Source organism: Hyla sarda, unplaced genomic scaffold, assembly GCF_029499605.1.
Source record: "Hyla sarda isolate aHylSar1 unplaced genomic scaffold, aHylSar1.hap1 scaffold_1679, whole genome shotgun sequence".
Classification (NCBI taxonomy): domain Eukaryota; kingdom Metazoa; phylum Chordata; class Amphibia; order Anura; family Hylidae; genus Hyla; species Hyla sarda.
Genome location: NW_026608319.1, coordinates 13,281 through 37,291, shown reverse-complemented (window position 1 = coordinate 37,291; position 24,011 = coordinate 13,281). Strand labels below are relative to the sequence as shown.

The 24,011-nt window shown below is 46.0% G+C and overlaps 10 non-coding genes across 10 annotated transcripts; all 10 read left to right on the top strand.

Moving 5' to 3' along the window:
• The first annotated feature begins 1,242 nt into the window (after positions 1-1,242).
• Positions 1,243-1,433, top strand: LOC130311806 (U2 spliceosomal RNA). Its single transcript, XR_008860086.1, has one exon. It is a non-coding gene; the product is annotated as a U2 spliceosomal RNA (small nuclear RNA).
• A 2,090-nt stretch (positions 1,434-3,523) lies between these two features.
• LOC130311826 (U2 spliceosomal RNA) lies at positions 3,524-3,714 on the top strand. Its single transcript, XR_008860105.1, has one exon. It is a non-coding gene; the product is annotated as a U2 spliceosomal RNA (small nuclear RNA).
• A 2,090-nt stretch (positions 3,715-5,804) lies between these two features.
• On the top strand, positions 5,805-5,995 carry LOC130311804 (U2 spliceosomal RNA). The gene has a single exon (XR_008860085.1). It is a non-coding gene; the product is annotated as a U2 spliceosomal RNA (small nuclear RNA).
• Positions 5,996-8,084: 2,089 nt separating this feature from the next.
• LOC130311803 (U2 spliceosomal RNA) lies at positions 8,085-8,275 on the top strand. The gene has a single exon (XR_008860084.1). It is a non-coding gene; the product is annotated as a U2 spliceosomal RNA (small nuclear RNA).
• Positions 8,276-10,368: 2,093 nt separating this feature from the next.
• LOC130311802 (U2 spliceosomal RNA) lies at positions 10,369-10,559 on the top strand. Its single transcript, XR_008860083.1, has one exon. It is a non-coding gene; the product is annotated as a U2 spliceosomal RNA (small nuclear RNA).
• Positions 10,560-12,650: 2,091 nt separating this feature from the next.
• On the top strand, positions 12,651-12,841 carry LOC130311801 (U2 spliceosomal RNA). The gene has a single exon (XR_008860082.1). It is a non-coding gene; the product is annotated as a U2 spliceosomal RNA (small nuclear RNA).
• A 2,090-nt stretch (positions 12,842-14,931) lies between these two features.
• On the top strand, positions 14,932-15,122 carry LOC130311800 (U2 spliceosomal RNA). Its single transcript, XR_008860081.1, has one exon. It is a non-coding gene; the product is annotated as a U2 spliceosomal RNA (small nuclear RNA).
• A 2,092-nt stretch (positions 15,123-17,214) lies between these two features.
• On the top strand, positions 17,215-17,405 carry LOC130311799 (U2 spliceosomal RNA). The gene has a single exon (XR_008860080.1). It is a non-coding gene; the product is annotated as a U2 spliceosomal RNA (small nuclear RNA).
• A 2,092-nt stretch (positions 17,406-19,497) lies between these two features.
• On the top strand, positions 19,498-19,688 carry LOC130311798 (U2 spliceosomal RNA). Its single transcript, XR_008860079.1, has one exon. It is a non-coding gene; the product is annotated as a U2 spliceosomal RNA (small nuclear RNA).
• Positions 19,689-21,780: 2,092 nt separating this feature from the next.
• On the top strand, positions 21,781-21,971 carry LOC130311797 (U2 spliceosomal RNA). The gene has a single exon (XR_008860078.1). It is a non-coding gene; the product is annotated as a U2 spliceosomal RNA (small nuclear RNA).
• The last annotated feature ends 2,040 nt before the right edge of the window (positions 21,972-24,011 follow it).

The window sequence follows — 24,011 nt, the reverse complement described above, 5'->3', positions numbered from 1 at the left end:
TTGTAAAAATGCTCTAGAAGCTAAAGTCGCAGAAATGTCACACATATTTGGCCTGCAACTTTCTGTGCGACAAATTCAGACAGGAAAAATCAGTATAAATCCTTAGAAAATTATCCCCCAGTGTCTCCATCTGCTGGCGGTATTGAATAAGCATTGCTGCACTGATGGGGTATGCATTAGACGAAAAAAAAGAAGAAAAAGAAGAATAATACGCCCAGAAAAGAGGCGAAAAGGAGAATAACGTAAAAAAACGTGAAAAAAAAGTAAGAGGAAGAGAAGGGAAAAAAAGGTGGAAATGGGTTTAAAAGTGATTTCGGCGGAGAAATATATATATATATATATATATATATATATATATATATATATATATGCGCACACACACACATAGATATAAACGTATTCTCCGTTGAGATATTGCAGCCGCTGCTGTGTCCAGGCCCAGGAGCCTTAGCACTGTGCTGTGATGTCACTCAATACCACTGACATCACTAGGTGTAAACAACATCTCTCCTTTGCTGTGTATGTGACTATGGAGCTGTTTGGTGATGTCGTCTATTACGGCCTTCATAGAAGCAACAGGAGATTGTTGCATCCATCTTGAACCCTCAGAACTACAGTGCTATGATGTCACTCACTTCCACAGGCCTTGCAGAGTGTAAACAACAACAACCCAGCTTTGTTGTGTATGTAACCAAAGGGATTTGTGATGTCACCTAGAACCTTCACAGCAGCGACAGCTTTATGAGGAGCATCAGCACTGCTCTGCCTGAGCAGAACCATCACCGCCATAGGTTGTCAAATAACCCGGATTTAACCCACACAGGTAAGTCCAATGGGGTGCAGGCATGTCCTCTATGCTTACAGCTTCCCGTGGGTGTTGGTTTGATACCGTTTGGGGACAGCCAAGGAGGCATCTGCAGGCAACAAAGGTAGGTGTGTGCTTGTGTGTGTGTTTCCTATGCAGATCCTAAGCCCAGTGTCACATGCAAGTAGGAGGAGTAAGAAGGGTTCCTGGCAAATCCGGGTTATGGATTGCATTTAAAAAGGCCCCGTGGGAGTGCAATGGGCCCCTGTCTTGCTGCTTAGCAATAATGGTATGGGTTTAGGTTCTGCTGTGTGTACTGGTGGTTGACTGCCCCCCAGCCCAGAGTGTGCATGGAAAATTGTCTGGCAGCCTCCCTGACAGCAAGCAGTGATAGTGCCCATGAAGGGGACCTTGTTGGGCCCGCCCCTTTCACGGTTATCGCTTCTCGGCCTTTTGGCTAAGATCAAGTGTAGTATCTGTTCTTATCAGTTTAATATCTGATACGTCCCCTATCTGGGGACCATATATTAAATGGATTTTTGAGAACGGGGGCCGATTTCGAAGCTTGCTTCCGTCGCCCTATGCATTGACCCGATATGGCAGTATCTTCGGGTACAGTGCACCACCCCCTTACAGGGTTAAAAAGAAAGATTCCTACTTTCATTGCTACCTGCTTGCTGGCTAGCCAGCTAGCCAGCCCTGTGGGCCTTGCTGCTGCTGCAGCCAATAAACAAAAGGTGGTGCTGCTGCTGCTTCTGCTGCTTCTGCTTCTGCTTGTGTCTGGCCCCTGTTGGAGCGTCCAGGCACAGGACTTCTGCTGCTGCTGACTAAATGGCCTCCTTAATTGGATCATTTGAGTAGCCAGCACACCTGTGCAGGTAGGGCATGACATGATAGGCAGCTGCCTTGATAGCGGGTGGGTGCTGAATGTTCCTAATTGACAAAATAAGATTAATGCTTATGAAGAAATATAAAATCTCATCCCTTCCCCAATATCGCGCCACACCCCTACCCCTTAATTCCCTGGTTGAACGTGATGGACATATGTCTTTTTTCGACCGTACTAACTATGTAACTATGTAACATAACATGGGGGGGGGGGGGGGTCTCCTGGCTGTTCACACAGGTGTGTCATTGCTGTACATTGACCATGCATTGCTTCTGTGGTATTGCAAAGGCAAAGACAAATGCTTCCAGCCATCCATTGCACTAATGGATTGGTCATCAGCTGGCTGTCTATGTCCCGCATCAATATAGACCAAAGTACAGAGGGTTAGGCTATGCTATTGTGCACCTACCTGATGCATCAGAAGGTGCGAGGCCCTTGCTAAATTCTGTGCACAGACTTTGAGATCTATGCTTTAGACTGTATCTAAACCTGCTCCAACATGGACTGACATTCTGGCCTACTTTCAGCCGATGCGACTTGTCTGTCGCTGAACAGTCGCTTTTTATGTATTCAGCACCTATGTATAATGTTGTAAAAATGCTCTAGAAGCTAAAGTCGCAGAAATGTCACACATATTTGGCCTGCAACTTTCTGTGCGACAAATTCAGACAGGAAAAATCAGTATAAATCCTTAGAAAATTATCCCCCAGTGTCTCCATCTGCTGGCGGTATTGAATAAGCATTGCTGCACTGATGGGGTATGCATTAGACGAAAAAAAAGAAGAAAAAGAAGAATAATACGCCCAGAAAAGAGGCGAAAAGGAGAAAAACGTAAAAAAACGTGAAAAAAAAGTAAGAGGAAGAGAAGGGAAAAAAAGGTGGAAATGGGTTTAAAAGTGATTTCGGCGGAGAAATATATATATATATATATATATATATATATATATATATATATATGCGCACACACACACATAGATATAAACGTATTCTCCGTTGAGATATTGCAGCCGCTGCTGTGTCCAGGCCCAGGAGCCTTAGCACTGTGCTGTGATGTCACTCAATACCACTGACATCACTAGGTGTAAACAACATCTCTCCTTTGCTGTGTATGTGACTATGGAGCTGTTTGGTGATGTCGTCTATTACGGCCTTCATAGAAGCAACAGGAGATTGTTGCATCCATCTTGAACCCTCAGAACTACAGTGCTATGATGTCACTCACTTCCACAGGCCTTGCAGAGTGTAAACAACAACAACCCAGCTTTGTTGTGTATGTAACCAAAGGGATTTGTGATGTCACCTAGAACCTTCACAGCAGCGACAGCTTTATGAGGAGCATCAGCACTGCTCTGCCTGAGCAGAACCATCACCGCCATAGGTTGTCAAATAACCCGGATTTAACCCACACAGGTAAGTCCAATGGGGTGCAGGCATGTCCTCTATGCTTACAGCTTCCCGTGGGTGTTGGTTTGATACCGTTTGGGGACAGCCAAGGAGGCATCTGCAGGCAACAAAGGTAGGTGTGTGCTTGTGTGTGTGTTTCCTATGCAGATCCTAAGCCCAGTGTCACATGCAAGTAGGAGGAGTAAGAAGGGTTCCTGGCAAATCCGGGTTATGGATTGCATTTAAAAAGGCCCCGTGGGAGTGCAATGGGCCCCTGTCTTGCTGCTTAGCAATAATGGTATGGGTTTAGGTTCTGCTGTGTGTACTGGTGGTTGACTGCCCCCCAGCCCAGAGTGTGCATGGAAAATTGTCTGGCAGCCTCCCTGACAGCAAGCAGTGATAGTGCCCATGAAGGGGACCTTGTTGGGCCCGCCCCTTTCACGGTTATCGCTTCTCGGCCTTTTGGCTAAGATCAAGTGTAGTATCTGTTCTTATCAGTTTAATATCTGATACATCCCCTATCTGGGGACCATATATTAAATGGATTTTTGAGAACGGGGGCCGATTTCGAAGCTTGCTTCCGTCGCCCTATGCATTGACCCGATATGGCAGTATCTTCGGGTACAGTGCACCACCCCCTTACAGGGTTAAAAAGAAAGATTCCTACTTTCATTGCTACCTGCTTGCTGGCTAGCCAGCTAGCCAGCCCTGTGGGCCTTGCTGCTGCTGCAGCCAATAAACAAAAGGTGGTGCTGCTGCTGCTTCTGCTGCTTCTGCTTCTGCTTGTGTCTGGCCCCTGTTGGAGCGTCCAGGCACAGGACTTCTGCTGCTGCTGACTAAATGGCCTCCTTAATTGGATCATTTGAGTAGCCAGCACACCTGTGCAGGTAGGGCATGACATGATAGGCAGCTGCCTTGATAGCGGGTGGGTGCTGAATGTTCCTAATTGACAAAATAAGATTAATGCTTATGAAGAAATATAAAATCTCATCCCTTCCCCAATATCGCGCCACACCCCTACCCCTTAATTCCCTGGTTGAACGTGATGGACATATGTCTTTTTTCGACCGTACTAACTATGTAACTATGTAACATAACATGGGGGGGGGGGGGGGTCTCCTGGCTGTTCACACAGGTGTGTCATTGCTGTACATTGACCATGCATTGCTTCTGTGGTATTGCAAAGGCAAAGACAAATGCTTCCAGCCATCCATTGCACTAATGGATTGGTCATCAGCTGGCTGTCTATGTCCCGCATCAATATAGACCAAAGTACAGAGGGTTAGGCTATGCTATTGTGCACCTACCTGATGCATCAGAAGGTGCGAGGCCCTTGCTAAATTCTGTGCACAGACTTTGAGATCTATGCTTTAGACTGTATCTAAACCTGCTCCAACATGGACTGACATTCTGGCCTACTTTCAGCCGATGCGACTTGTCTGTCGCTGAACAGTCGCTTTTTATGTATTCAGCACCTATGTATAATGTTGTAAAAATGCTCTAGAAGCTAAAGTCGCAGAAATGTCACACATATTTGGCCTGCAACTTTCTGTGCGACAAATTCAGACAGGAAAAATCAGTATAAATCCTTAGAAAATTATCCCCCAGTGTCTCCATCTGCTGGCGGTATTGAATAAGCATTGCTGCACTGATGGGGTATGCATTAGACGAAAAAAAAGAAGAAAAAGAAGAATAATACGCCCAGAAAAGAGGCGAAAAGGAGAAAAACGTAAAAAAACGTGAAAAAAAAGTAAGAGGAAGAGAAGGGAAAAAAAGGTGGAAATGGGTTTAAAAGTGATTTCGGCGGAGAAATATATATATATATATATATATATATATATATATATATATATATGCGCACACACACACATAGATATAAACGTATTCTCCGTTGAGATATTGCAGCCGCTGCTGTGTCCAGGCCCAGGAGCCTTAGCACTGTGCTGTGATGTCACTCAATACCACTGACATCACTAGGTGTAAACAACATCTCTCCTTTGCTGTGTATGTGACTATGGAGCTGTTTGGTGATGTCGTCTATTACGGCCTTCATAGAAGCAACAGGAGATTGTTGCATCCATCTTGAACCCTCAGAACTACAGTGCTATGATGTCACTCACTTCCACAGGCCTTGCAGAGTGTAAACAACAACAACCCAGCTTTGTTGTGTATGTAACCAAAGGGATTTGTGATGTCACCTAGAACCTTCACAGCAGCGACAGCTTTATGAGGAGCATCAGCACTGCTCTGCCTGAGCAGAACCATCACCGCCATAGGTTGTCAAATAACCCGGATTTAACCCACACAGGTAAGTCCAATGGGGTGCAGGCATGTCCTCTATGCTTACAGCTTCCCGTGGGTGTTGGTTTGATACCGTTTGGGGACAGCCAAGGAGGCATCTGCAGGCAACAAAGGTAGGTGTGTGCTTGTGTGTGTGTTTCCTATGCAGATCCTAAGCCCAGTGTCACATGCAAGTAGGAGGAGTAAGAAGGGTTCCTGGCAAATCCGGGTTATGGATTGCATTTAAAAAGGCCCCGTGGGAGTGCAATGGGCCCCTGTCTTGCTGCTTAGCAATAATGGTATGGGTTTAGGTTCTGCTGTGTGTACTGGTGGTTGACTGCCCCCCAGCCCAGAGTGTGCATGGAAAATTGTCTGGCAGCCTCCCTGACAGCAAGCAGTGATAGTGCCCATGAAGGGGACCTTGTTGGGCCCGCCCCTTTCACGGTTATCGCTTCTCGGCCTTTTGGCTAAGATCAAGTGTAGTATCTGTTCTTATCAGTTTAATATCTGATACGTCCCCTATCTGGGGACCATATATTAAATGGATTTTTGAGAACGGGGGCCGATTTCGAAGCTTGCTTCCGTCGCCCTATGCATTGACCCGATATGGCAGTATCTTCGGGTACAGTGCACCACCCCCTTACAGGGTTAAAAAGAAAGATTCCTACTTTCATTGCTACCTGCTTGCTGGCTAGCCAGCTAGCCAGCCCTGTGGGCCTTGCTGCTGCTGCAGCCAATAAACAAAAGGTGGTGCTGCTGCTGCTTCTGCTGCTTCTGCTTCTGCTTGTGTCTGGCCCCTGTTGGAGCGTCCAGGCACAGGACTTCTGCTGCTGCTGACTAAATGGCCTCCTTAATTGGATCATTTGAGTAGCCAGCACACCTGTGCAGGTAGGGCATGACATGATAGGCAGCTGCCTTGATAGCGGGTGGGTGCTGAATGTTCCTAATTGACAAAATAAGATTAATGCTTATGAAGAAATATAAAATCTCATCCCTTCCCCAATATCGCGCCACACCCCTACCCCTTAATTCCCTGGTTGAACGTGATGGACATATGTCTTTTTTCGACCGTACTAACTATGTAACTATGTAACATAACATGGGGGGGGGGGGGTCTCCTGGCTGTTCACACAGGTGTGTCATTGCTGTACATTGACCATGCATTGCTTCTGTGGTATTGCAAAGGCAAAGACAAATGCTTCCAGCCATCCATTGCACTAATGGATTGGTCATCAGCTGGCTGTCTATGTCCCGCATCAATATAGACCAAAGTACAGAGGGTTAGGCTATGCTATTGTGCACCTACCTGATGCATCAGAAGGTGCGAGGCCCTTGCTAAATTCTGTGCACAGACTTTGAGATCTATGCTTTAGACTGTATCTAAACCTGCTCCAACATGGACTGACATTCTGGCCTACTTTCAGCCGATGCGACTTGTCTGTCGCTGAACAGTCGCTTTTTATGTATTCAGCACCTATGTATAATGTTGTAAAAATGCTCTAGAAGCTAAAGTCGCAGAAATGTCACACATATTTGGCCTGCAACTTTCTGTGCGACAAATTCAGACAGGAAAAATCAGTATAAATCCTTAGAAAATTATCCCCCAGTGTCTCCATCTGCTGGCGGTATTGAATAAGCATTGCTGCACTGATGGGGTATGCATTAGACGAAAAAAAAGAAGAAAAAGAAGAATAATACGCCCAGAAAAGAGGCGAAAAGGAGAATAACGTAAAAAAACGTGAAAAAAAAGTAAGAGGAAGAGAAGGGAAAAAAAGGTGGAAATGGGTTTAAAAGTGATTTCGGCGGAGAATATATATATATATATATATATATATATATATATATATATATATATGCGCACACACACACATAGATATAAACGTATTCTCCGTTGAGATATTGCAGCCGCTGCTGTGTCCAGGCCCAGGAGCCTTAGCACTGTGCTGTGATGTCACTCAATACCACTGACATCACTAGGTGTAAACAACATCTCTCCTTTGCTGTGTATGTGACTATGGAGCTGTTTGGTGATGTCGTCTATTACGGCCTTCATAGAAGCAACAGGAGATTGTTGCATCCATCTTGAACCCTCAGAACTACAGTGCTATGATGTCACTCACTTCCACAGGCCTTGCAGAGTGTAAACAACAACAACCCAGCTTTGTTGTGTATGTAACCAAAGGGATTTGTGATGTCACCTAGAACCTTCACAGCAGCGACAGCTTTATGAGGAGCATCAGCACTGCTCTGCCTGAGCAGAACCATCACCGCCATAGGTTGTCAAATAACCCGGATTTAACCCACACAGGTAAGTCCAATGGGGTGCAGGCATGTCCTCTATGCTTACAGCTTCCCGTGGGTGTTGGTTTGATACCGTTTGGGGACAGCCAAGGAGGCATCTGCAGGCAACAAAGGTAGGTGTGTGCTTGTGTGTGTGTTTCCTATGCAGATCCTAAGCCCAGTGTCACATGCAAGTAGGAGGAGTAAGAAGGGTTCCTGGCAAATCCGGGTTATGGATTGCATTTAAAAAGGCCCCGTGGGAGTGCAATGGGCCCCTGTCTTGCTGCTTAGCAATAATGGTATGGGTTTAGGTTCTGCTGTGTGTACTGGTGGTTGACTGCCCCCCAGCCCAGAGTGTGCATGGAAAATTGTCTGGCAGCCTCCCTGACAGCAAGCAGTGATAGTGCCCATGAAGGGGACCTTGTTGGGCCCGCCCCTTTCACGGTTATCGCTTCTCGGCCTTTTGGCTAAGATCAAGTGTAGTATCTGTTCTTATCAGTTTAATATCTGATACGTCCCCTATCTGGGGACCATATATTAAATGGATTTTTGAGAACGGGGGCCGATTTCGAAGCTTGCTTCCGTCGCCCTATGCATTGACCCGATATGGCAGTATCTTCGGGTACAGTGCACCACCCCCTTACAGGGTTAAAAAGAAAGATTCCTACTTTCATTGCTACCTGCTTGCTGGCTAGCCAGCTAGCCAGCCCTGTGGGCCTTGCTGCTGCTGCAGCCAATAAACAAAAGGTGGTGCTGCTGCTGCTTCTGCTGCTTCTGCTTCTGCTTGTGTCTGGCCCCTGTTGGAGCGTCCAGGCACAGGACTTCTGCTGCTGCTGACTAAATGGCCTCCTTAATTGGATCATTTGAGTAGCCAGCACACCTGTGCAGGTAGGGCATGACATGATAGGCAGCTGCCTTGATAGCGGGTGGGTGCTGAATGTTCCTAATTGACAAAATAAGATTAATGCTTATGAAGAAATATAAAATCTCATCCCTTCCCCAATATCGCGCCACACCCCTACCCCTTAATTCCCTGGTTGAACGTGATGGACATATGTCTTTTTTCGACCGTACTAACTATGTAACTATGTAACATAACATGGGGGGGGGGGGGGGGTCTCCTGGCTGTTCACACAGGTGTGTCATTGCTGTACATTGACCATGCATTGCTTCTGTGGTATTGCAAAGGCAAAGACAAATGCTTCCAGCCATCCATTGCACTAATGGATTGGTCATCAGCTGGCTGTCTATGTCCCGCATCAATATAGACCAAAGTACAGAGGGTTAGGCTATGCTATTGTGCACCTACCTGATGCATCAGAAGGTGCGAGGCCCTTGCTAAATTCTGTGCACAGACTTTGAGATCTATGCTTTAGACTGTATCTAAACCTGCTCCAACATGGACTGACATTCTGGCCTACTTTCAGCCGATGCGACTTGTCTGTCGCTGAACAGTCGCTTTTTATGTATTCAGCACCTATGTATAATGTTGTAAAAATGCTCTAGAAGCTAAAGTCGCAGAAATGTCACACATATTTGGCCTGCAACTTTCTGTGCGACAAATTCAGACAGGAAAAATCAGTATAAATCCTTAGAAAATTATCCCCCAGTGTCTCCATCTGCTGGCGGTATTGAATAAGCATTGCTGCACTGATGGGGTATGCATTAGACGAAAAAAAAGAAGAAAAAGAAGAATAATACGCCCAGAAAAGAGGCGAAAAGGAGAAAAACGTAAAAAAACGTGAAAAAAAAGTAAGAGGAAGAGAAGGGAAAAAAAGGTGGAAATGGGTTTAAAAGTGATTTCGGCGGAGAAATATATATATATATATATATATATATATATATATATATATATATATGCGCACACACACACATAGATATAAACGTATTCTCCGTTGAGATATTGCAGCCGCTGCTGTGTCCAGGCCCAGGAGCCTTAGCACTGTGCTGTGATGTCACTCAATACCACTGACATCACTAGGTGTAAACAACATCTCTCCTTTGCTGTGTATGTGACTATGGAGCTGTTTGGTGATGTCGTCTATTACGGCCTTCATAGAAGCAACAGGAGATTGTTGCATCCATCTTGAACCCTCAGAACTACAGTGCTATGATGTCACTCACTTCCACAGGCCTTGCAGAGTGTAAACAACAACAACCCAGCTTTGTTGTGTATGTAACCAAAGGGATTTGTGATGTCACCTAGAACCTTCACAGCAGCGACAGCTTTATGAGGAGCATCAGCACTGCTCTGCCTGAGCAGAACCATCACCGCCATAGGTTGTCAAATAACCCGGATTTAACCCACACAGGTAAGTCCAATGGGGTGCAGGCATGTCCTCTATGCTTACAGCTTCCCGTGGGTGTTGGTTTGATACCGTTTGGGGACAGCCAAGGAGGCATCTGCAGGCAACAAAGGTAGGTGTGTGCTTGTGTGTGTGTTTCCTATGCAGATCCTAAGCCCAGTGTCACATGCAAGTAGGAGGAGTAAGAAGGGTTCCTGGCAAATCCGGGTTATGGATTGCATTTAAAAAGGCCCCGTGGGAGTGCAATGGGCCCCTGTCTTGCTGCTTAGCAATAATGGTATGGGTTTAGGTTCTGCTGTGTGTACTGGTGGTTGACTGCCCCCCAGCCCAGAGTGTGCATGGAAAATTGTCTGGCAGCCTCCCTGACAGCAAGCAGTGATAGTGCCCATGAAGGGGACCTTGTTGGGCCCGCCCCTTTCACGGTTATCGCTTCTCGGCCTTTTGGCTAAGATCAAGTGTAGTATCTGTTCTTATCAGTTTAATATCTGATACGTCCCCTATCTGGGGACCATATATTAAATGGATTTTTGAGAACGGGGGCCGATTTCGAAGCTTGCTTCCGTCGCCCTATGCATTGACCCGATATGGCAGTATCTTCGGGTACAGTGCACCACCCCCTTACAGGGTTAAAAAGAAAGATTCCTACTTTCATTGCTACCTGCTTGCTGGCTAGCCAGCTAGCCAGCCCTGTGGGCCTTGCTGCTGCTGCAGCCAATAAACAAAAGGTGGTGCTGCTGCTGCTTCTGCTGCTTCTGCTTCTGCTTGTGTCTGGCCCCTGTTGGAGCGTCCAGGCACAGGACTTCTGCTGCTGCTGACTAAATGGCCTCCTTAATTGGATCATTTGAGTAGCCAGCACACCTGTGCAGGTAGGGCATGACATGATAGGCAGCTGCCTTGATAGCGGGTGGGTGCTGAATGTTCCTAATTGACAAAATAAGATTAATGCTTATGAAGAAATATAAAATCTCATCCCTTCCCCAATATCGCGCCACACCCCTACCCCTTAATTCCCTGGTTGAACGTGATGGACATATGTCTTTTTTCGACCGTACTAACTATGTAACTATGTAACATAACATGGGGGGGGGGGGGGTCTCCTGGCTGTTCACACAGGTGTGTCATTGCTGTACATTGACCATGCATTGCTTCTGTGGTATTGCAAAGGCAAAGACAAATGCTTCCAGCCATCCATTGCACTAATGGATTGGTCATCAGCTGGCTGTCTATGTCCCGCATCAATATAGACCAAAGTACAGAGGGTTAGGCTATGCTATTGTGCACCTACCTGATGCATCAGAAGGTGCGAGGCCCTTGCTAAATTCTGTGCACAGACTTTGAGATCTATGCTTTAGACTGTATCTAAACCTGCTCCAACATGGACTGACATTCTGGCCTACTTTCAGCCGATGCGACTTGTCTGTCGCTGAACAGTCGCTTTTTATGTATTCAGCACCTATGTATAATGTTGTAAAAATGCTCTAGAAGCTAAAGTCGCAGAAATGTCACACATATTTGGCCTGCAACTTTCTGTGCGACAAATTCAGACAGGAAAAATCAGTATAAATCCTTAGAAAATTATCCCCCAGTGTCTCCATCTGCTGGCGGTATTGAATAAGCATTGCTGCACTGATGGGGTATGCATTAGACGAAAAAAAAGAAGAAAAAGAAGAATAATACGCCCAGAAAAGAGGCGAAAAGGAGAAAAACGTAAAAAAACGTGAAAAAAAAGTAAGAGGAAGAGAAGGGAAAAAAAGGTGGAAATGGGTTTAAAAGTGATTTCGGCGGAGAAATATATATATATATATATATATATATATATATATATATATATATATGCGCACACACACACATAGATATAAACGTATTCTCCGTTGAGATATTGCAGCCGCTGCTGTGTCCAGGCCCAGGAGCCTTAGCACTGTGCTGTGATGTCACTCAATACCACTGACATCACTAGGTGTAAACAACATCTCTCCTTTGCTGTGTATGTGACTATGGAGCTGTTTGGTGATGTCGTCTATTACGGCCTTCATAGAAGCAACAGGAGATTGTTGCATCCATCTTGAACCCTCAGAACTACAGTGCTATGATGTCACTCACTTCCACAGGCCTTGCAGAGTGTAAACAACAACAACCCAGCTTTGTTGTGTATGTAACCAAAGGGATTTGTGATGTCACCTAGAACCTTCACAGCAGCGACAGCTTTATGAGGAGCATCAGCACTGCTCTGCCTGAGCAGAACCATCACCGCCATAGGTTGTCAAATAACCCGGATTTAACCCACACAGGTAAGTCCAATGGGGTGCAGGCATGTCCTCTATGCTTACAGCTTCCCGTGGGTGTTGGTTTGATACCGTTTGGGGACAGCCAAGGAGGCATCTGCAGGCAACAAAGGTAGGTGTGTGCTTGTGTGTGTGTTTCCTATGCAGATCCTAAGCCCAGTGTCACATGCAAGTAGGAGGAGTAAGAAGGGTTCCTGGCAAATCCGGGTTATGGATTGCATTTAAAAAGGCCCCGTGGGAGTGCAATGGGCCCCTGTCTTGCTGCTTAGCAATAATGGTATGGGTTTAGGTTCTGCTGTGTGTACTGGTGGTTGACTGCCCCCCAGCCCAGAGTGTGCATGGAAAATTGTCTGGCAGCCTCCCTGACAGCAAGCAGTGATAGTGCCCATGAAGGGGACCTTGTTGGGCCCGCCCCTTTCACGGTTATCGCTTCTCGGCCTTTTGGCTAAGATCAAGTGTAGTATCTGTTCTTATCAGTTTAATATCTGATACGTCCCCTATCTGGGGACCATATATTAAATGGATTTTTGAGAACGGGGGCCGATTTCGAAGCTTGCTTCCGTCGCCCTATGCATTGACCCGATATGGCAGTATCTTCGGGTACAGTGCACCACCCCCTTACAGGGTTAAAAAGAAAGATTCCTACTTTCATTGCTACCTGCTTGCTGGCTAGCCAGCTAGCCAGCCCTGTGGGCCTTGCTGCTGCTGCAGCCAATAAACAAAAGGTGGTGCTGCTGCTGCTTCTGCTGCTTCTGCTTCTGCTTGTGTCTGGCCCCTGTTGGAGCGTCCAGGCACAGGACTTCTGCTGCTGCTGACTAAATGGCCTCCTTAATTGGATCATTTGAGTAGCCAGCACACCTGTGCAGGTAGGGCATGACATGATAGGCAGCTGCCTTGATAGCGGGTGGGTGCTGAATGTTCCTAATTGACAAAATAAGATTAATGCTTATGAAGAAATATAAAATCTCATCCCTTCCCCAATATCGCGCCACACCCCTACCCCTTAATTCCCTGGTTGAACGTGATGGACATATGTCTTTTTTCGACCGTACTAACTATGTAACTATGTAACATAACATGGGGGGGGGGGGGGTCTCCTGGCTGTTCACACAGGTGTGTCATTGCTGTACATTGACCATGCATTGCTTCTGTGGTATTGCAAAGGCAAAGACAAATGCTTCCAGCCATCCATTGCACTAATGGATTGGTCATCAGCTGGCTGTCTATGTCCCGCATCAATATAGACCAAAGTACAGAGGGTTAGGCTATGCTATTGTGCACCTACCTGATGCATCAGAAGGTGCGAGGCCCTTGCTAAATTCTGTGCACAGACTTTGAGATCTATGCTTTAGACTGTATCTAAACCTGCTCCAACATGGACTGACATTCTGGCCTACTTTCAGCCGATGCGACTTGTCTGTCGCTGAACAGTCGCTTTTTATGTATTCAGCACCTATGTATAATGTTGTAAAAATGCTCTAGAAGCTAAAGTCGCAGAAATGTCACACATATTTGGCCTGCAACTTTCTGTGCGACAAATTCAGACAGGAAAAATCAGTATAAATCCTTAGAAAATTATCCCCCAGTGTCTCCATCTGCTGGCGGTATTGAATAAGCATTGCTGCACTGATGGGGTATGCATTAGACGAAAAAAAAGAAGAAAAAGAAGAATAATACGCCCAGAAAAGAGGCGAAAAGGAGAAAAACGTAAAAAAACGTGAAAAAAAAGTAAGAGGAAGAGAAGGGAAAAAAAGGTGGAAATGGGTTTAAAAGTGATTTCGGCGGAGAATATATATATATATATATATATATATATATATATATATATATATATGCGCACACACACACATAGATATAAACGTATTCTCCGTTGAGATATTGCAGCCGCTGCTGTGTCCAGGCCCAGGAGCCTTAGCACTGTGCTGTGATGTCACTCAATACCACTGACATCACTAGGTGTAAACAACATCTCTCCTTTGCTGTGTATGTGACTATGGAGCTGTTTGGTGATGTCGTCTATTACGGCCTTCATAGAAGCAACAGGAGATTGTTGCATCCATCTTGAACCCTCAGAACTACAGTGCTATGATGTCACTCACTTCCACAGGCCTTGCAGAGTGTAAACAACAACAACCCAGCTTTGTTGTGTATGTAACCAAAGGGATTTGTGATGTCACCTAGAACCTTCACAGCAGCGACAGCTTTATGAGGAGCATCAGCACTGCTCTGCCTGAGCAGAACCATCACCGCCATAGGTTGTCAAATAACCCGGATTTAACCCACACAGGTAAGTCCAATGGGGTGCAGGCATGTCCTCTATGCTTACAGCTTCCCGTGGGTGTTGGTTTGATACCGTTTGGGGACAGCCAAGGAGGCATCTGCAGGCAACAAAGGTAGGTGTGTGCTTGTGTGTGTGTTTCCTATGCAGATCCTAAGCCCAGTGTCACATGCAAGTAGGAGGAGTAAGAAGGGTTCCTGGCAAATCCGGGTTATGGATTGCATTTAAAAAGGCCCCGTGGGAGTGCAATGGGCCCCTGTCTTGCTGCTTAGCAATAATGGTATGGGTTTAGGTTCTGCTGTGTGTACTGGTGGTTGACTGCCCCCCAGCCCAGAGTGTGCATGGAAAATTGTCTGGCAGCCTCCCTGACAGCAAGCAGTGATAGTGCCCATGAAGGGGACCTTGTTGGGCCCGCCCCTTTCACGGTTATCGCTTCTCGGCCTTTTGGCTAAGATCAAGTGTAGTATCTGTTCTTATCAGTTTAATATCTGATACGTCCCCTATCTGGGGACCATATATTAAATGGATTTTTGAGAACGGGGGCCGATTTCGAAGCTTGCTTCCGTCGCCCTATGCATTGACCCGATATGGCAGTATCTTCGGGTACAGTGCACCACCCCCTTACAGGGTTAAAAAGAAAGATTCCTACTTTCATTGCTACCTGCTTGCTGGCTAGCCAGCTAGCCAGCCCTGTGGGCCTTGCTGCTGCTGCAGCCAATAAACAAAAGGTGGTGCTGCTGCTGCTTCTGCTGCTTCTGCTTCTGCTTGTGTCTGGCCCCTGTTGGAGCGTCCAGGCACAGGACTTCTGCTGCTGCTGACTAAATGGCCTCCTTAATTGGATCATTTGAGTAGCCAGCACACCTGTGCAGGTAGGGCATGACATGATAGGCAGCTGCCTTGATAGCGGGTGGGTGCTGAATGTTCCTAATTGACAAAATAAGATTAATGCTTATGAAGAAATATAAAATCTCATCCCTTCCCCAATATCGCGCCACACCCCTACCCCTTAATTCCCTGGTTGAACGTGATGGACATATGTCTTTTTTCGACCGTACTAACTATGTAACTATGTAACATAACATGGGGGGGGGGGGGGTCTCCTGGCTGTTCACACAGGTGTGTCATTGCTGTACATTGACCATGCATTGCTTCTGTGGTATTGCAAAGGCAAAGACAAATGCTTCCAGCCATCCATTGCACTAATGGATTGGTCATCAGCTGGCTGTCTATGTCCCGCATCAATATAGACCAAAGTACAGAGGGTTAGGCTATGCTATTGTGCACCTACCTGATGCATCAGAAGGTGCGAGGCCCTTGCTAAATTCTGTGCACAGACTTTGAGATCTATGCTTTAGACTGTATCTAAACCTGCTCCAACATGGACTGACATTCTGGCCTACTTTCAGCCGATGCGACTTGTCTGTCGCTGAACAGTCGCTTTTTATGTATTCAGCACCTATGTATAATGTTGTAAAAATGCTCTAGAAGCTAAAGTCGCAGAAATGTCACACATATTTGGCCTGCAACTTTCTGTGCGACAAATTCAGACAGGAAAAATCAGTATAAATCCTTAGAAAATTATCCCCCAGTGTCTCCATCTGCTGGCGGTATTGAATAAGCATTGCTGCACTGATGGGGTATGCATTAGACGAAAAAAAAGAAGAAAAAGAAGAATAATACGCCCAGAAAAGAGGCGAAAAGGAGAAAAACGTAAAAAAACGTGAAAAAAAAGTAAGAGGAAGAGAAGGGAAAAAAAGGTGGAAATGGGTTTAAAAGTGATTTCGGCGGAGAATATATATATATATATATATATATATATATATATATATATATATATATGCGCACACACACACATAGATATAAACGTATTCTCCGTTGAGATATTGCAGCCGCTGCTGTGTCCAGGCCCAGGAGCCTTAGCACTGTGCTGTGATGTCACTCAATACCACTGACATCACTAGGTGTAAACAACATCTCTCCTTTGCTGTGTATGTGACTATGGAGCTGTTTGGTGATGTCGTCTATTACGGCCTTCATAGAAGCAACAGGAGATTGTTGCATCCATCTTGAACCCTCAGAACTACAGTGCTATGATGTCACTCACTTCCACAGGCCTTGCAGAGTGTAAACAACAACAACCCAGCTTTGTTGTGTATGTAACCAAAGGGATTTGTGATGTCACCTAGAACCTTCACAGCAGCGACAGCTTTATGAGGAGCATCAGCACTGCTCTGCCTGAGCAGAACCATCACCGCCATAGGTTGTCAAATAACCCGGATTTAACCCACACAGGTAAGTCCAATGGGGTGCAGGCATGTCCTCTATGCTTACAGCTTCCCGTGGGTGTTGGTTTGATACCGTTTGGGGACAGCCAAGGAGGCATCTGCAGGCAACAAAGGTAGGTGTGTGCTTGTGTGTGTGTTTCCTATGCAGATCCTAAGCCCAGTGTCACATGCAAGTAGGAGGAGTAAGAAGGGTTCCTGGCAAATCCGGGTTATGGATTGCATTTAAAAAGGCCCCGTGGGAGTGCAATGGGCCCCTGTCTTGCTGCTTAGCAATAATGGTATGGGTTTAGGTTCTGCTGTGTGTACTGGTGGTTGACTGCCCCCCAGCCCAGAGTGTGCATGGAAAATTGTCTGGCAGCCTCCCTGACAGCAAGCAGTGATAGTGCCCATGAAGGGGACCTTGTTGGGCCCGCCCCTTTCACGGTTATCGCTTCTCGGCCTTTTGGCTAAGATCAAGTGTAGTATCTGTTCTTATCAGTTTAATATCTGATACGTCCCCTATCTGGGGACCATATATTAAATGGATTTTTGAGAACGGGGGCCGATTTCGAAGCTTGCTTCCGTCGCCCTATGCATTGACCCGATATGGCAGTATCTTCGGGTACAGTGCACCACCCCCTTACAGGGTTAAAAAGAAAGATTCCTACTTTCATTGCTACCTGCTTGCTGGCTAGCCAGCTAGCCAGCCCTGTGGGCCTTGCTGCTGCTGCAGCCAATAAACAAAAGGTGGTGCTGCTGCTGCTTCTGCTGCTTCTGCTTCTGCTTGTGTCTGGCCCCTGTTGGAGCGTCCAGGCACAGGACTTCTGCTGCTGCTGACTAAATGGCCTCCTTAATTGGATCATTTGAGTAGCCAGCACACCTGTGCAGGTAGGGCATGACATGATAGGCAGCTGCCTTGATAGCGGGTGGGTGCTGAATGTTCCTAATTGACAAAATAAGATTAATGCTTATGAAGAAATATAAAATCTCATCCCTTCCCCAATATCGCGCCACACCCCTACCCCTTAATTCCCTGGTTGAACGTGATGGACATATGTCTTTTTTCGACCGTACTAACTATGTAACTATGTAACATAACATGGGGGGGGGGGGGTCTCCTGGCTGTTCACACAGGTGTGTCATTGCTGTACATTGACCATGCATTGCTTCTGTGGTATTGCAAAGGCAAAGACAAATGCTTCCAGCCATCCATTGCACTAATGGATTGGTCATCAGCTGGCTGTCTATGTCCCGCATCAATATAGACCAAAGTACAGAGGGTTAGGCTATGCTATTGTGCACCTACCTGATGCATCAGAAGGTGCGAGGCCCTTGCTAAATTCTGTGCACAGACTTTGAGATCTATGCTTTAGACTGTATCTAAACCTGCTCCAACATGGACTGACATTCTGGCCTACTTTCAGCCGATGCGACTTGTCTGTCGCTGAACAGTCGCTTTTTATGTATTCAGCACCTATGTATAATGTTGTAAAAATGCTCTAGAAGCTAAAGTCGCAGAAATGTCACACATATTTGGCCTGCAACTTTCTGTGCGACAAATTCAGACAGGAAAAATCAGTATAAATCCTTAGAAAATTATCCCCCAGTGTCTCCATCTGCTGGCGGTATTGAATAAGCATTGCTGCACTGATGGGGTATGCATTAGACGAAAAAAAAGAAGAAAAAGAAGAATAATACGCCCAGAAAAGAGGCGAAAAGGAGAAAAACGTAAAAAAACGTGAAAAAAAAGTAAGAGGAAGAGAAGGGAAAAAAAGGTGGAAATGGGTTTAAAAGTGATTTCGGCGGAGAAATATATATATATATATATATATATATATATATATATATATATATATATGCGCACACACACACATAGATATAAACGTATTCTCCGTTGAGATATTGCAGCCGCTGCTGTGTCCAGGCCCAGGAGCCTTAGCACTGTGCTGTGATGTCACTCAATACCACTGACATCACTAGGTGTAAACAACATCTCTCCTTTGCTGTGTATGTGACTATGGAGCTGTTTGGTGATGTCGTCTATTACGGCCTTCATAGAAGCAACAGGAGATTGTTGCATCCATCTTGAACCCTCAGAACTACAGTGCTATGATGTCACTCACTTCCACAGGCCTTGCAGAGTGTAAACAACAACAACCCAGCTTTGTTGTGTATGTAACCAAAGGGATTTGTGATGTCACCTAGAACCTTCACAGCAGCGACAGCTTTATGAGGAGCATCAGCACTGCTCTGCCTGAGCAGAACCATCACCGCCATAGGTTGTCAAATAACCCGGATTTAACCCACACAGGTAAGTCCAATGGGGTGCAGGCATGTCCTCTATGCTTACAGCTTCCCGTGGGTGTTGGTTTGATACCGTTTGGGGACAGCCAAGGAGGCATCTGCAGGCAACAAAGGTAGGTGTGTGCTTGTGTGTGTGTTTCCTATGCAGATCCTAAGCCCAGTGTCACATGCAAGTAGGAGGAGTAAGAAGGGTTCCTGGCAAATCCGGGTTATGGATTGCATTTAAAAAGGCCCCGTGGGAGTGCAATGGGCCCCTGTCTTGCTGCTTAGCAATAATGGTATGGGTTTAGGTTCTGCTGTGTGTACTGGTGGTTGACTGCCCCCCAGCCCAGAGTGTGCATGGAAAATTGTCTGGCAGCCTCCCTGACAGCAAGCAGTGATAGTGCCCATGAAGGGGACCTTGTTGGGCCCGCCCCTTTCACGGTTATCGCTTCTCGGCCTTTTGGCTAAGATCAAGTGTAGTATCTGTTCTTATCAGTTTAATATCTGATACGTCCCCTATCTGGGGACCATATATTAAATGGATTTTTGAGAACGGGGGCCGATTTCGAAGCTTGCTTCCGTCGCCCTATGCATTGACCCGATATGGCAGTATCTTCGGGTACAGTGCACCACCCCCTTACAGGGTTAAAAAGAAAGATTCCTACTTTCATTGCTACCTGCTTGCTGGCTAGCCAGCTAGCCAGCCCTGTGGGCCTTGCTGCTGCTGCAGCCAATAAACAAAAGGTGGTGCTGCTGCTGCTTCTGCTGCTTCTGCTTCTGCTTGTGTCTGGCCCCTGTTGGAGCGTCCAGGCACAGGACTTCTGCTGCTGCTGACTAAATGGCCTCCTTAATTGGATCATTTGAGTAGCCAGCACACCTGTGCAGGTAGGATGACATGATAGGCAGCTGCCTTGATAGCGGGTGGGTGCTGAATGTTCCTAATTGACAAAATAAGATTAATGCTTATGAAGAAATATAAAATCTCATCCCTTCCCCAATATCGCGCCACACCCCTACCCCTTAATTCCCTGGTTGAACGTGATGGACATATGTCTTTTTTCGACCGTACTAACTATGTAACTATGTAACATAACATGGGGGGGGGGGGGTCTCCTGGCTGTTCACACAGGTGTGTCATTGCTGTACATTGACCATGCATTGCTTCTGTGGTATTGCAAAGGCAAAGACAAATGCTTCCAGCCATCCATTGCACTAATGGATTGGTCATCAGCTGGCTGTCTATGTCCCGCATCAATATAGACCAAAGTACAGAGGGTTAGGCTATGCTATTGTGCACCTACCTGATGCATCAGAAGGTGCGAGGCCCTTGCTAAATTCTGTGCACAGACTTTGAGATCTATGCTTTAGACTGTATCTAAACCTGCTCCAACATGGACTGACATTCTGGCCTACTTTCAGCCGATGCGACTTGTCTGTCGCTGAACAGTCGCTTTTTATGTATTCAGCACCTATGTATAATGTTGTAAAAATGCTCTAGAAGCTAAAGTCGCAGAAATGTCACACATATTTGGCCTGCAACTTTCTGTGCGACAAATTCAGACAGGAAAAATCAGTATAAATCCTTAGAAAATTATCCCCCAGTGTCTCCATCTGCTGGCGGTATTGAATAAGCATTGCTGCACTGATGGGGTATGCATTAGACGAAAAAAAAGAAGAAAAAGAAGAATAATACGCCCAGAAAAGAGGCGAAAAGGAGAAAAACGTAAAAAAACGTGAAAAAAAAGTAAGAGGAAGAGAAGGGAAAAAAAGGTGGAAATGGGTTTAAAAGTGATTTCGGCGGAGAAATATATATATATATATATATATATATATATATATATATATATATATATATGCGCACACACACACATAGATATAAACGTATTCTCCGTTGAGATATTGCAGCCGCTGCTGTGTCCAGGCCCAGGAGCCTTAGCACTGTGCTGTGATGTCACTCAATACCACTGACATCACTAGGTGTAAACAACATCTCTCCTTTGCTGTGTATGTGACTATGGAGCTGTTTGGTGATGTCGTCTATTACGGCCTTCATAGAAGCAACAGGAGATTGTTGCATCCATCTTGAACCCTCAGAACTACAGTGCTATGATGTCACTCACTTCCACAGGCCTTGCAGAGTGTAAACAACAACAACCCAGCTTTGTTGTGTATGTAACCAAAGGGATTTGTGATGTCACCTAGAACCTTCACAGCAGCGACAGCTTTATGAGGAGCATCAGCACTGCTCTGCCTGAGCAGAACCATCACCGCCATAGGTTGTCAAATAACCCGGATTTAACCCACACAGGTAAGTCCAATGGGGTGCAGGCATGTCCTCTATGCTTACAGCTTCCCGTGGGTGTTGGTTTGATACCGTTTGGGGACAGCCAAGGAGGCATCTGCAGGCAACAAAGGTAGGTGTGTGCTTGTGTGTGTGTTTCCTATGCAGATCCTAAGCCCAGTGTCACATGCAAGTAGGAGGAGTAAGAAGGGTTCCTGGCAAATCCGGGTTATGGATTGCATTTAAAAAGGCCCCGTGGGAGTGCAATGGGCCCCTGTCTTGCTGCTTAGCAATAATGGTATGGGTTTAGGTTCTGCTGTGTGTACTGGTGGTTGACTGCCCCCCAGCCCAGAGTGTGCATGGAAAATTGTCTGGCAGCCTCCCTGACAGCAAGCAGTGATAGTGCCCATGAAGGGGACCTTGTTGGGCCCGCCCCTTTCACGGTTATCGCTTCTCGGCCTTTTGGCTAAGATCAAGTGTAGTATCTGTTCTTATCAGTTTAATATCTGATACGTCCCCTATCTGGGGACCATATATTAAATGGATTTTTGAGAACGGGGGCCGATTTCGAAGCTTGCTTCCGTCGCCCTATGCATTGACCCGATATGGCAGTATCTTCGGGTACAGTGCACCACCCCCTTACAGGGTTAAAAAGAAAGATTCCTACTTTCATTGCTACCTGCTTGCTGGCTAGCCAGCTAGCCAGCCCTGTGGGCCTTGCTGCTGCTGCAGCCAATAAACAAAAGGTGGTGCTGCTGCTGCTTCTGCTGCTTCTGCTTCTGCTTGTGTCTGGCCCCTGTTGGAGCGTCCAGGCACAGGACTTCTGCTGCTGCTGACTAAATGGCCTCCTTAATTGGATCATTTGAGTAGCCAGCACACCTGTGCAGGTAGGGCATGACATGATAGGCAGCTGCCTTGATAGCGGGTGGGTGCTGAATGTTCCTAATTGACAAAATAAGATTAATGCTTATGAAGAAATATAAAATCTCATCCCTTCCCCAATATCGCGCCACACCCCTACCCCTTAATTCCCTGGTTGAACGTGATGGACATATGTCTTTTTTCGACCGTACTAACTATGTAACTATGTAACATAACATGGGGGGGGGGGGGTCTCCTGGCTGTTCACACAGGTGTGTCATTGCTGTACATTGACCATGCATTGCTTCTGTGGTATTGCAAAGGCAAAGACAAATGCTTCCAGCCATCCATTGCACTAATGGATTGGTCATCAGCTGGCTGTCTATGTCCCGCATCAATATAGACCAAAGTACAGAGGGTTAGGCTATGCTATTGTGCACCTACCTGATGCATCAGAAGGTGCGAGGCCCTTGCTAAATTCTGTGCACAGACTTTGAGATCTATGCTTTAGACTGTATCTAAACCTGCTCCAACATGGACTGACATTCTGGCCTACTTTCAGCCGATGCGACTTGTCTGTCGCTGAACAGTCGCTTTTTATGTATTCAGCACCTATGTATAATGTTGTAAAAATGCTCTAGAAGCTAAAGTCGCAGAAATGTCACACATATTTGGCCTGCAACTTTCTGTGCGACAAATTCAGACAGGAAAAATCAGTATAAATCCTTAGAAAATTATCCCCCAGTGTCTCCATCTGCTGGCGGTATTGAATAAGCATTGCTGCACTGATGGGGTATGCATTAGACGAAAAAAAAGAAGAAAAAGAAGAATAATACGCCCAGAAAAGAGGCGAAAAGGAGAAAAACGTAAAAAAACGTGAAAAAAAAGTAAGAGGAAGAGAAGGGAAAAAAAGGTGGAAATGGGTTTAAAAGTGATTTCGGCGGAGAAATATATATATATATATATATATATATATATATATATATATATATATATGCGCACACACACACATAGATATAAACGTATTCTCCGTTGAGATATTGCAGCCGCTGCTGTGTCCAGGCCCAGGAGCCTTAGCACTGTGCTGTGATGTCACTCAATACCACTGACATCACTAGGTGTAAACAACATCTCTCCTTTGCTGTGTATGTGACTATGGAGCTGTTTGGTGATGTCGTCTATTACGGCCTTCATAGAAGCAACAGGAGATTGTTGCATCCATCTTGAACCCTCAGAACTACAGTGCTATGATGTCACTCACTTCCACAGGCCTTGCAGAGTGTAAACAACAACAACCCAGCTTTGTTGTGTATGTAACCAAAGGGATTTGTGATGTCACCTAGAACCTTCACAGCAGCGACAGCTTTATGAGGAGCATCAGCACTGCTCTGCCTGAGCAGAACCATCACCGCCATAGGTTGTCAAATAACCCGGATTTAACCCACACAGGTAAGTCCAATGGGGTGCAGGCATGTCCTCTATGCTTACAGCTTCCCGTGGGTGTTGGTTTGATACCGTTTGGGGACAGCCAAGGAGGCATCTGCAGGCAACAAAGGTAGGTGTGTGCTTGTGTGTGTGTTTCCTATGCAGATCCTAAGCCCAGTGTCACATGCAAGTAGGAGGAGTAAGAAGGGTTCCTGGCAAATCCGGGTTATGGATTGCATTTAAAAAGGCCCCGTGGGAGTGCAATGGGCCCCTGTCTTGCTGCTTAGCAATAATGGTATGGGTTTAGGTTCTGCTGTGTGTACTGGTGGTTGACTGCCCCCCAGCCCAGAGTGTGCATGGAAAATTGTCTGGCAGCCTCCCTGACAGCAAG